The sequence below is a fragment of the Sminthopsis crassicaudata genome, chromosome 3 (assembly GCF_048593235.1).
Source record: "Sminthopsis crassicaudata isolate SCR6 chromosome 3, ASM4859323v1, whole genome shotgun sequence".
NCBI classification, from domain to species: domain Eukaryota; kingdom Metazoa; phylum Chordata; class Mammalia; order Dasyuromorphia; family Dasyuridae; genus Sminthopsis; species Sminthopsis crassicaudata.
This window is the reverse complement of record NC_133619.1, coordinates 178944006-178958170: the sequence shown is the minus strand read 5'-3', so window position 1 is coordinate 178958170 and position 14165 is coordinate 178944006. Positions and strand designations below refer to the sequence as shown.

Genomic DNA, 14165 nt, shown 5'->3' with positions numbered 1-14165 from the left:
CTAAAGCAGTAATAAGGGGAAATTTTATATCTTTAGAGGCTTCTATGAAGAAAATAGAGAAAGAGAAGATTAACGAATTGGGCTTGCAACTTAAAAGGCCAGAAAAAGACCAAATAAAAAACCCCCAACCAAAAATTAAACTTGAAATACAAAAATTAAAAGGAGAAATCAATAATATTGAAAGTAAAAAACTATTGAATTAATAAATAAAACCAAGAGTTGGTTTTATGAAAAAGCCAATAAAATAGATAAACCTTTGGTAAATCTGATCAGAAAAAAGAAAGAGGAAAATCAAATTGTTAGTCTTACAAATGAAAAGGGGGACCTTTCCACCAATGAAGAGGAAATTAGAGAAATAATGTGTTACTTTACCCAACTTTATGCCAATAAATTTGATAACTTAAGTGAAATGGATGACTTCCTCCAAAAATATAGGCTTCTTAGATTAACAGAGGAGGAAATAAATTGCTTAAATAGTCCCATTTCAGAAAAAAAAAATAGACCAAGGTATTAATCAACTCCCCAGGAAAAATCCCCAGGACCAGATGGATTTACATGTGAATTCTACCAAACATTTAAAGAACAATTTGCCCCAATGCTATATAAACTATTTGAAAAAATAGGGAATGAAGGAGTCCTGCCAAACTCCTTTTATGACACAGACATGGTACTGATACCTAAACCAGGTCGATCGAAAACTGAGAAAGAAAATTATAGACCAATTTCCTTAATGAATATTGATGCTAAAATCTTAAATAAGATATTAGCAAAAAGACTTCAGAAAATCATCCCCAGGATAATATACTATGATCAAGTAGGATTCATACCAGGAATGCAGGGCTGGTTTAATATTAGGAAAACTATTAGTATAATTGACCATATTAATAATCAAATTAATAAAAACCATATGATCATCTCAATAGATGCAGAAAAAGCATTTGACAAAATCCAACATCCATTCCTACTAAAAACTCTTGAGAGTATAGGAATAAATGGATTCTTCCTTAGAATAATCAGGAGCATATATTTAAGACCTTCAGTAAGCATAATATGCAATAGAAATAAACTGCAACCTTTCCCTGTAAGATCAGGAGTGAAACAAGGTTGCCCACTATCACCATTACTATTCAATATAGTACTAGAAACGCTAGCCTCGGCAATAAGAGCCAAGAGAGATTCAAGGAATTAGAGTAGGAAATGAGGAAATCAAACTATCACTCTTTGCAGATGACATGATGGTATACTTAGAGAACCCCAAAGACTCTGCTAAAAAGCTATTAGAGAGAATTCAGAATTTTAGCAAAGTGGCAGGATACAAAATAAATCCACATAAATCCTCAGCATTCTTATATATCACCAACAAAATGCAACAGGAAGAGATACAAAGAGAAATTCCATTCCAAACAAATGTTGAGAGTACAAAGTATTTGGGAATCCATTTACCAAAGAATAGTCAGGAATTATATGAGAAAAATTACAAAACACTTGCCACAAAAATAGTCAGATTTAAATAATTGGAAAGACATTCAGTGCTCTTGGGTAGGCCGAGCGAATATAATAAAGATGACAATACTCCCCAAACTAATCTATTTATTTAGTGCTATACCAATCAGACTCCCAAGAAACTATTTTAATGATCTAGAAAAAATAACAACAAAATCCTTTTGGAAGAATATGCAAGGGAACTAATGAAAAAAAAGTCAGAGGAAGGTGGTCCAAGTGTACCCGATCTAAAGCTATATTATATAGCAGCAGTCACCAAAACCATTTGGTACTGGCTAAGAAATAGAACGGTAGATCAGTGGAACAGATTAGATACAAAGGACAAAAAAGGGTACATCTATAGCAATCTAATCTTTGACAAACCCAAAGATACCACCATTAGGGACAAAAATTCATTATTCGGAAAAAAACTGTTGGGAAAACTGGAAATTAGTATGGCAGAAATTAGATATGGATCCACACTTAACACCATGATCAAAATGGGTCCATGATTTAGGCATAAAGAATGAGATCATAAATAGATTAGAGGAACAGAGAATAGTCTACCTCTCAGACCTGTGGAGGAGGAAGGAATTTATGACCAGAGGAGAACTAGAGATCATTATTGATCACAAAATAGAAGATTTTGATTACATCAAACTAAAAAGTTTCTCTACAAACAATAGTAATGCAAACAAGATTAGAATGGAAGTAACAAATTGGCAAAATATTTTTAAAAGTAAAGGTCCTGACAAAAGTCTCATTTCCAAAATATATAGAGAACTGACCCTGATTTATAGGAAACCAAACCATTCTCCAATTGATAAATGGTCAAGGGATATGAACAGACAATTCTCAGATGATGAAATTGAAACTATTTCCACTCATATGAAAGAGTGTTCCAAATCACTACTGATCAGAGAAATGCAAATTAAGACAACTCTGAGATACCACTACACACCTGTCAGATTGGCTAAGATGACAGGAACAAATAATGATGAATGTTGGAGGGGCTGTGGGAAAACTGGGACACTGATACATTGTTGGGGGAGTTGTGGAAGAATCCAGCCATTCTGGAGAGCAATTTGGAACTATGCCCAAAAAGTTATCAAACTGTGCATACCCTTTGACCCAGCATTGCTGTTATTGGGATTATATCCCAAAGAAATACTAAAGAGCGGAAAGGGACCTGCATGTGCCAAAATGTTTGTGGCAGCTCTTTTTGTTGTAGCTAGAAACTGGAAGTTGAATGGATGTCCATCAATTGGAAAATGGTTGGGTAAATTGTGGTATATGAAGGTTATGGAATATTAGTGCTCTGTAAGAAATGACCAGCAGGAGGAATACAGAGAGGCCTGGAGAGACTTAAATCAACTGTTGCTGAATGAAATGAATAGAACCAGAAGATCACTGTACATTTCAACAACAATACTGTATGAGGATGTATTCTGATGGAAGTGGAAATGTTCAACATGTTCAACAAGAAGATCCAACTCACTTCCAGTTGATCAATGATGGACAGAAATAACTACACCCAGAGAAGGAACACTGGGAAGTGAATGTAAAGTGTTAGCACTACTGTCTATCTACCCAGGTTACTTATACCTTCGGAATCTAATACTTAATGTGCAACAAGAAAATGGTATTTACACACATATATTGTATCTAGGGTATATTGTAACACATGTAAAATGTATGGGATTGCCTGTCATCGGGGGGGGAGAGAATGGAGGGGGGGGATAATTTGGAAAAATGAATTAAAAAAAATGGTCTTGCCCTCAAAGTTTACATATTATTGCGGAAAATGATGTCAACAAAAAAAAGTAGGAAGAAAATCTCTGCATAAGCAAGATAATTGTATAAATATTTTTATATACATTGGATTTATCATATATTTTCACATATTTAACATGTAATTACAGGTCACCCAGGCTAGGAGGTGGAAGGAAGGAGGGGGAATGTTGGAACAGGAGGTTTAGCAAGGCTCAGTGTTGAAAACTTGCCATTTCATATGTTTTTTAAATAAAAAGGTTTCCTAAAAAATATTTTTAAAAGAAAACCTCTGCATACAGCCTGAGCAAAATCCTCATCTGATGAGCAGTTGCCTTGCTTACCTTAGCCATGGAGACCTCATTGGGTGATGCCCATTGTGACATGCTCTAGTTCATTGTGACATGCCTGAGAACACCCAAGGTTTTCTGACTTAAAGGTGATGATCTCGCCACAACAACCCAGTTGGATCCTGAAAGCAAAGGGAGTAGGATGTGTGTATAGAAGAATGGATGAGTGGACAAATAGACTATTAGACTAGATACATAGATAACTGGTGATGGATGGATGGGATAGATAGTATAGACAAATAGATTGAATAGATACACTTGATGCATAGTTAAAAAGATAATGATGAATAGATAAGTGAAAAGATAGATTTATAGTAGAAAAGTTTATAGGTAGAATAGAGATTTATAGGAAGAAAAGTGATATATAGGTAGAAAAGAGATTTATAAGTAGAAAAGCGATTCATAGGCAGAAAAGAGATTTATAGGAAGAAAAGCGATTCATAGGTAGAAAAGAGATTTATAGGAAGAAAAGCAATTTATAAGTAGAAAAGATTTATAGTAATTAAAGCGATTTATAAGTAGAAAACAGATTATTAGATAAAAAAAGTGATTTTTAATTAGACAAGAGATTTATAGGTAGAAAAGGGGTTTATAGGCAGAAGAGAATGAATAGCTGCATTAAATATACATAGATAATGATTGAGTCAATGGAGGGTTAGGTAAATCAGTAAATAAATTACTGGAAAAAGAGATCCTTTCTGGTCCTCATCAGCATCATACCAAGTGCTCCTGTCAAAGATTGAGACTGCCTTCAGGTCAGTATTAAACTATTATATTTTATTCTTCAATATTATAGAAGCTAAAATGGTTGCTTTCTATCTGGCTTGGGAAATATTTGACTTCTCTTTCCTTCCCTCTTCCCCCACCCGCAAAAAATTCCAGTTTGTGGATGGTTATTCCAGTAGATCAAATGGACACATATCTTTCACTTATGCTGTAACATTTTACCTTTTCAGGCATCCTATAAGCCACTGCTAAAGCAGAGGAGATACTGAACCACTTGTGACCAGATGCTGGTGATATTGAAGGCATGTCTTCGGACCTCAGTGATCTACATAAACTGGGATTTAGCATGTTCATGAAGGTAAAGCAGCTATATAGAGATAATCTATCTTCAGTTTCCCTCCTGCAGTCAGTGTTAATAAGGGGTTGAAGGTAGGGCCAGGTTGCTGACTAACCCTATATGTACTAGAAGTACAAATAATCTGGGAAATAGAGAGCCTACCTTTACAAACAAACAAACAATCAAAAGCAGATTCTTTGAGTTCAGAAACTATTTTCTTTTTCATCATCCTATGCCTGGTTCCCAGAAACAAGATGACTTGCTCATATTAGAGGTTTCATAAATGCTTGTTGAATTCAGTTACATATAGATGAAGACCTTTTCTAAAATTATTGGCAGCTGGCTGGTACAGTGGATAACACTGTTGGACCACACTTGAATCAGCACCTGATTTCAAACACCAACTGTAGGACTCTGGGCAAGTCACTTAATCTGTGTTTGCCTCAATTTCCTCATCTGTAAAATGGGAATGGTACAATCATTTTTGCTCCACCGAGAATAAGCCTTTGAGAAATATTTGGTTTCAAGTAGAGTCACAGCATCGTGGATTTTGAGCTGGCGGGAATATTTCAGGGTTTCTGCTTCCATATTTTACAGAGAAAGTTACTGAGACTCAGGGTGGTTAAGTATATTTAGTATATTGTCCCAGCGCATACAGGTTGTAAAAGGCACAAGAGTCAAACAGATCCTGTTTATACTATCATGTTAACTCTAAGTGTTCATTACATATGTGTGTATGTGTGTGCATATATGTGTGTGTATATTTCCATACTTCAATCTTTTAACCTATAGCTAAACATATTAATTCTTAAAAAAAAAAAAAAAAAAAAAAGGTGGTGGGATGGGATACGGGAAAGACACTGTAATAAAGTAACATTAAACAAGTGGAATTTTGCTGTGCTGATTATTTCTTACCTGCATGACTTTTTATTATCACTTAAACTCCCTGAGCGTCAGTTTCCTCACATGTTAAATGAGATACTTGAGCTCCACGACCACAAGGAGACTACATTTCTAGTTCTAAAGTTCTGATTCCACAGCTGAAAATCTACGAACATTATGTCCTAACGTAAGATCTTTATTTGATCATTAATGAGTCATATATTAACCTGACATGCTTGTCTGATGGCTGACCCCATCCTTGTTATGGTGAATGTTACAGGTGAGCCGACCTCATCCCGGTGACCATCCACTGCAGATCCTCTTTGTGGTTGGTGGGGTAACGATATCGGAAGCCAAAATGGTGAAAGATCTTGTTTCTTCCCTGAAGCCTGGAACACAGGTACTGAACCCTAAATAACAGGACATGCATCTCCCTGGCTCAAGGATGGGAGAGTCTGGCTGTTCCCATAAGGGTGGGTCTGAGCCTTAGGGGTAGCATCAGAGAAAACATGGTCTATATTACTTTGGAGATGGTGAAGCACTGTGTAAATGTCAGATACTATTCTTACTACTACTATTATTACTCGTACTCTTACACCTATTATTATTACTACTACTTCTACTATTACTCCTCTTCCTACTCCTATTAGTATCACTCTTAAGATTACTACTATTACTCTTCCACCAACTACTACAATTACTCCCACTCTTATTACTGTTACTATTCATACTACTCCCATTCCTTCTAGTTCTCTTCCTCCTGCTACTACTACTATCATTGCTCTTATTCCTATTAATACTCCTTCTACTACCACTACTACTATTATTTGTAATACTACCTTTACTATTACTATTACTTTACTATTACTATTACTACTATTTCTACTACTAGTAGTGTAACTCCTATTCCTAGTATTATTACTATTGCTTTTACTACTTATTCAACAAAAAAAAGAAGTAGGAAGAAAATCTCTGCATAAGCAAGATAATTGCATAAATATTTTTATATACATTGGATTTATCATATATTTTCACATATTTAACATGTAATTACCGGTCATCTAGGGAAGGAGGTGGAAGGAAGGAGGGGGAATGTTGGAACAGCAGGTTTCACAAGGCTCAGTGTTGAAAACTTTCCCCTTCATATGTTTTCTAAAATAAAAAGGTTTCCTAAAAAATATTTTTAAAAGAAAACCTCCGCATAAAGCCTGGCACAATCCTCATCTGATGAGCAGTTTCCTTGCTTACCTTGGCCATGGAGACCTCATTGTGTGATGCTCATTGTGACGCGCCGGAGAACACCCAAACTTTTCTGACTTAAAGGTGAGGATCTCGCCACAACAACCCAGTTGGATCCTGACAGCAAAGGGAGTAGTATGTGAATATGAGAATGGATGAGTGGACAAATAGACCAATAGACTAGATACATAGAAAACTGGTGATGGATGAATGGGATAGATAGGATACACAAATAGATTGAATAGATACACTTGATGCATAGTTAAAAAGATAATGATGGATAGATAAGTGAAAAGATAGATTTGTAGTAGAAATGTTTATAGGTAGAAAAGAGATTTATAGGAAGAAAAGCAATTTATAGGTAGAAAAGAGATTTATAATAAAGTGATTTATAATAGAAAAGAGATTTTTAGATTAAAAAAGGGATTTATAAGCAGAAAAGAGATTTATAGGTAGAAACGAGATTTATAGGCAGAAGAGAATGAATAGCTGGATTAAAATATACAAACACCCCCCAAAAAATATTGCAGTTTATGGATGGTTTTTCCAGTATATTAAAAGGACACATATCTTTCACTTATGCTGTAACATTTTACCTTTTCAGGCAACCTATAAGCCAATACTGAAGCAAAGGAGATACTGAACCCAGAGTGACCAGATTCTGGCGATATTGAACACATGTTTTCGGGCCTTGAAGATCTACTTCAAACGGGATTTAAATTGTTGTTGGGGATTTTTGATCTATACTTTGGAGTTTATTGTACTGGTGGGGGGAAGGGGACAGATGATGTTGCTGATTGTTGTTGGGGAGTTTTGATCTATACTTTGGAGTTTATTGTACTGGTGGGGGGAAGGGGACAGATGTTGCGGAGTTTGATGGGGTTTTTAAAAAAAAAAAGTTTTTTTCTGTTTCCAAAAGTGTCAAGTTGTCATTCTTTCAGCTTCCACATGATTAGTGATATTTCCCAGTTTCTTCTGTGCTATCTAGTGATTAGATTTGCCAGCTCGTTAATCTAAAGAAATACTTGTTGGCAAACTTATTGGGTAAATTAAATTTTTCCCTTATTTGCAGCTAGCCCATACTGCTGATGGGTAAAGCTGGCTATATCCTATCTGGGTTTGGGAATAAGAGAGGGAGGCAGATTTCTTCTTCTTTGAGATTGTGAAACAACTGTAACCAGGACCTTTGCCATCAGAGGCTTGGGACCGTCTGAAAGTCTGGGAGCAAAGAGCTATTGGGGGTTAACAAGCAGCAGGTCTGTTGTGTTCTAGCCAGAGAAGTCCCAGAGAAGCTAGGAAGTGGCCCTGCTGAAGTCTTTTGGATCTTCCTGGAGGAGCAGAGCAGCCATTCCATACCTGGAGGGCAATTCAGAATGACAAGGGACTGGCTTAGAGATTTGCATCCAGGTGCTTCCCCTCAGCTCCAGGCGAAGGCTGAGCCAGAAAATAATTGGTGTCCCCACAGGCTTGTGCTAGAGCCCCCCATTCCCCCTTTGAAGTTTCTTCTGCCTGACTTGTGCTCATTATAATCTATATGACTGAAATGTAAAATTTCTGTTTCTGAAAATCTAACCTTTCTTCAGAAGTTGGGAACCTAAATCCCCTGGATGAAGAAGGGGGATAGTAAGAGTGCTAGAAAAGCAAATGGGTGCTCTGGAGCCAGCAAGATTGGAGATGGGAAAACCCCTTCTGATTTGATTCCATAGATAGTGGCAAACCTCAGGTTAGCCACAAAAGATGTTTGCACTGAATGATAAAGCTGGAACAATACCTCTTGTGAATTGATGTACAGGCCCTGGCAATAAAATGAAACCAAACTAACTCCCAAGCAGAATGCAGCCTTCATTGGATGAAGGGCCCCAGAAGGCTTTGACAAGCCAGTCAAGCCGGCTTCCAGAGCTAGTGCTTAGTTTGGCCTTGGGAATCCTCCCAGGGTGTGGAAGAGAAGGTGGTCTGGATGGCTCTCTGACAGCACCTTCTCATCCTCCATCTTGGGCTTTCCACTTCTGGGCTTGGGCTTGGAGGGTCTCATCTACAGAAAACCACCTCCTTGAGGGCAAGAACTGTTGGAGCTTTTCCGTGGTAGCTCTGCCATTTTTCCACTTCGAATCACTTCCAATTTACCAATATTTCTTAAGGAAACAAGCATTTATTAAACTCCTATGTACCAAGCACTGTGCTAAGCACTTTACATATATTCTCTCCTCAACAACACTGGGAGGTAGGTGCTATTATCCACACTCTCAGTTAAAGAAACTGAGGCAACAGGTCAGCAAAATAGAGGCTAGATTGAAACAGATCTTGTCTTGTACAGACAACTCTGGCCTAATTAACAAGGGGATTCTAGATCTGCAGCGTTCAATGGGGTGTTTTCCAAATTCTATATGATGAAAGTTACCTGATAAAGCTGTCTGGGGTCTTAACTGTGGCCCTAGCTCCTCTTGCTTTTCAGCCAAAACGTAGGTTCCATCCCAAGAGCAATATGGGGGCTTAGCTCCCTTTCCCGCTGGCTGCTTCTACTCATGTCCCCAGTTTCTGGTCCCTGTGTCTTTTGTGACCATATCATTCATTTGGTAGCCTACCTCACCCATCTTCCTTAGACTACTCAATCAGCAAAGCACAACTAAACAAGGAGCAAACATATATTACATACTTACTAGGGGTCATGTATTACACTAGACCTTGGAGACATAAAGATGAAAACAAAATGGTCTTGGTTCATGGGTGGAGCCAAGATGGTGGAGAAGATACACCGCGACTGTGTAAGCTCCTTTCTTCCCTCACAACCAACTAGATTTACTCAGCCTCAGAAATAGCGCTGGACTGATAGAATCCACAAGGACTGGAAGCACGACTTACCAGCTGAAGAGAATCTGGAATTTGAACAGGAAAGGTCAGCTCCCAGGGGAGGAAGAAGAGAGGCCAGTGCAGACGGTGGGGTGGTGGCACACTGCGCTGATCGCGCTGGGGAGGGCTCTGGGATCAGAGAATCCACTGAGATAGAAGAATCTGGCACAGGCTGTTAGCTCTTCTCTGCTTATAATACAGCAGTTCAGAAGAGAAATCTCAGCAACTTTAAAATTTAAAACCAGATTGGATCTTCCTGGATCCCGGGGGTGACTCAGCACATCTTGGCACTGGTGGGTGTGGCCGACATAGGCAATCCAGGCTTTCACCTGGGGGGTAGTTAAGAGATTGAAAAGTGGGCGGGGCTGTAACTCATATTGCCTGGCTTGGCTAGAGGCTGTGGAATGGAAGTCCCAGAGAAGCAGAACATTTGAACTAGGGACCGCGGTTTCTGGCAGACACTTCCAGTGTGAGTGCAGGGGCTTTTCAGGTCACCTGCTGCAGACATCCACGTCTCAACCGGACACATAGGCTAGGCTTTGAGTCGCCTTTACTGTACAGTCTCAAACATCAGGGAAGCCACTAGAACACAGTGCCCTCAAAGCACAGCACTGCTGATCGCCTCTGAGGCACTTCCAGGGAGGGGGTGGGGAACTCTCTCCCAGAGCTCTCTCTTAGCTCAGGCGCAGGGGCCGCTGCATCCATCAAGTCTGGGAAGAAGTGGTAAAGAAAGAAAGAAATAATTTCCTACCCCAGGGACAGACCCGAAAAGATTTTTTAAGTATGAGCAAAAAGCCCCCCAAAAATATAGATTCCTTCTACACAGAGAAAGAGCAGGTATCCAAGCCCAAGGAAGTTAACAGCAGAGAGTCAGCAGATAACAACCTAAAGGGGAATAATTCCTGCCCCCCATCACATAACTCTCTCCTTGAAGAGACTATTAAAAAGTTAAGAGAGTTTGAAGAAAAATGGGGAAAGGAAAGAGAATAACAACGTTGTGAAATTGGGGTTGGAAAAAATAAAGAATTCACAGGAGATGCAGGGAAACAAAATTAGTGAATTAGAAAAGGTAAAAAAAAAAACAGGAAAGTAGGATTTCTGAACTAGAGAAGATAAAAAAATCTCAAGAAAATAGTATTTCTGAATTGGAGAACATAAAAGAGTCCCAAGAAAATAGGATTTCTGAATTGGAAGAAGAAAATAATTCTCAAAAAAAAAATTAGGGAAATGGAAAAAAAAATCAATAGAGCAAAAATAACTCATTTAAAAATGAAATTGGGCATTTACAAAAAGAAGTAAAAACTGTGAATGAAGAAAATAACTCCTTAAAATTCAGGATGGAACAAATAGAAATGAATGATTCACTGAGAACCCAAGAATCAGTCAAACAAAACAAAAAAAAAAAAATGAAAAGCTGGAGAATAACGTCAAATACTTACTGGGAAATTCTATAGACCTGGAAAATAGATCTAGGAGAGATAATCTGCGGATCATTGGACTTCCCAAAAACTATGACCAAAATAAGATCCTAGATTCTATTTTACAGGAAATTATTAAAGAGAACTGTCCAGAGATAATAGAAACAGAGGGGAAAGTAGATGTTGTAAGAATTCATCGAACTCCTTCTGAAATAGACCCTAAAAAAGAACACCACGGAATATTGTGCCTAAGCTGCAGAATTAGCACACAAAGGAGAAAATCCTGCAAGCAGCTAGAAAAAAACAATTTAAATACCAAGGGGCCACAATAAGGATCACACAAGATCTGGCTGCCTCCACATTAAAAGATAGAAGGGCCTGGAACCTGATATTCCGAAAGGCAAAAGATCAAGGATTGCAACCATGAATAAACTACCCAGCTAAGTTTAGCATCTTTTTCCATGGAAGAAGATGGTCATTCAATGCAATAGAGGAATTCCATATGTTTCTAAGAAAAAAACCAGACTTAAACAAAAAATTTGATCTATATCCACAAGACTGAAGAGAAACAGAAAAAGGTACACAGAACCCTTGAGAACTATATCTCTGTTGTGGGTATATAGAAAGTACACATGGATAATTTGATTTTACTGATATAAAAGAAAAAAAAAAGGAGGGGGTGTAGTAAAAGGAAGGGGGTATTATCAGAAAAAGGGTTGGGTGTGATAAAAAGAGGGAAACTACATCCCAGGAAGAGGCATAGAAAATACACCATATCTGAGGGAATTTAGAGAGGGGGAGAATCATTGTGTAAATCTTACTCTCATCAGAAGAGACTCAAAGAGTAAATAATTGTCATATTTGTTTTTCAGAGAATTCTCTCTCACCTCATTAAAAGGGGGGAGAGGAAAAAGGAAAAGGAAAAGGAGAATAAGGGAAGGGATGTGGAGGGAGGGGGGAGGGACACAAAAAAAAGGGAGGGCTGCGTGTCACAAGGGGGGTCTATAAATTAAATATCGAGGAAGGGGTTCAGGGGGGTCAAGGGAAAAGGCATAATCTGGGGATAATATGATGGCAGGTAATACAGAATTAGTAATTTTAACTGTAAATGTGAATGGGATGAATGCTCCCATCAAATGGAGACGGATAGCAGACTGGATCAAAAATCAGAACCCTACAATATGTTGTTTACAGGAAACACACTTAAATCAGGGAGATATATATATAGAGAGAGTAAAGGTAAAAGGTTGGAGCAGAATCTATTACGCTTCAGGTAAAGCCAAAAAAGCAGGGGTAGATATCCTTATCTCAGATCAAGCAAAAGCCGAAGATGATCTAATTAAAAGTTATAAGGAAGGAAACTATATCCTGCTGAAAGGTAGCATAAATAATGAAGCCATATCGATACTAAACATATATGCACCAAGTGGTATAGCATCTAACTTTCTAAAGGAAAAGTTAAGAGAGTTGCAAGAAGAAATAGACAGTAAAACTATAATAGTGGGAGATCTCCTCCTTGCACTCTCAGATTTAGACAAATCAAACCACAAAACAAACAAGAAAGAAATTAAAAAAGTAAAGAGAACATTAGAAAAACTAGGTATGATAGATCTTTGGAGAAAACTGAATGGCAATAGAAAGGAATATACTTTCTTCTCAGCAGTTCATGGATCCTATACAAAAATTGACCATATATTAGGACATAAAGATCTCAAAATTCAATGTAGGAAGGCAGAAATAATAAATGCCTTCTTCTCAGATCACAATGCAATAAAAGCTACATTCAGTAAAAAGTTAGGGATAAATAGACCAAAAAGTAATTGGAAACTGAATAAACTCATCTTAAAGAATGACTGGGTGAAAGAGCAAATTATAGAAACAATAATTTCACCCAAGATAATGACAATGATGAGACATCATACCAAAATCTGTGGGATGCAGCTAAAGCAGTAATAAGGGGAAATTTTATATCTTTAGAGGCTTCTATGAAGAAAATAGAGAAAGAGAAGATTAACGAATTGGGCTTGCAACTTAAAAGGCCAGAAAAAGACCAAATAAAAAACCCCCAACCAAAAATTAAACTTGAAATACAAAAATTAAAAGGAGAAATCAATAATATTGAAAGTAAAAAACTATTGAATTAATAAATAAAACCAAGAGTTGGTTTTATGAAAAAGCCAATAAAATAGATAAACCTTTGGTAAATCTGATCAGAAAAACGAAAGAGGAAAATCAAATTGTTAGTCTTACAAATGAAAAGGGGGACCTTTCCACCAATGAAGAGGAAATTAGAGAAATAATGTGTTACTTTACCCAACTTTATGCCAATAAATTTGATAACTTAAGTGAAATGGATGACTTCCTCCAAAAATATAGGCTTCTTAGATTAACAGAGGAGGAAATAAATTGCTTAAATAGTCCCATTTCAGAAAAAAAAATAGACCAAGGTATTAATCAACTCCCCAGGAAAAATCCCCAGGACCAGATGGATTTACATGTGAATTCTACCAAACATTTAAAGAACAATTTGCCCCAATGCTATATAAACTATTTGAAAAAATAGGGAATGAAGGAGTCCTGCCAAACTCCTTTTATGACACAGACATGGTACTGATACCTAAACCAGGTCGATCGAAAACTGAGAAAGAAAATTATAGACCAATTTCCTTAATGAATATTGATGCTAAAATCTTAAATAAGATATTAGCAAAAAGACTTCAGAAAATCATCCCCAGGATAATATACTATGATCAAGTAGGATTCATACCAGGAATGCAGGGCTGGTTTAATATTAGGAAAACTATTAGTATAATTGACCATATTAATAATCAAATTAATAAAAACCATATGATCATCTCAATAGATGCAGAAAAAGCATTTGACAAAATCCAACATCCATTCCTACTAAAAACTCTTGAGAGTATAGGAATAAATGGATTCTTCCTTAGAATAATCAGGAGCATATATTTAAGACCTTCAGTAAGCATAATATGCAATAGAAATAAACTGCAACCTTTCCCTGTAAGATCAGGAGTGAAACAAGGTTGCCCACTATCACCATTACTATTCAATATAGTACTAGAAACGCTAGCCTCTGCAATAAGAGCCAAGAGA

General features: G+C 37.2%; 1 long non-coding RNA gene across 1 annotated transcript; it reads left to right on the top strand.

The window, feature by feature from the left end:
- The first annotated feature begins 3653 nt into the window (after positions 1-3653).
- Positions 3654-7704, top strand: LOC141560867 (uncharacterized). Its single transcript, XR_012487848.1, has 4 exons — positions 3654-4357; positions 4559-4686; positions 5828-5947; positions 7391-7704. It is a non-coding gene; the product is annotated as an uncharacterized LOC141560867 (long non-coding RNA).
- The last annotated feature ends 6461 nt before the right edge of the window (positions 7705-14165 follow it).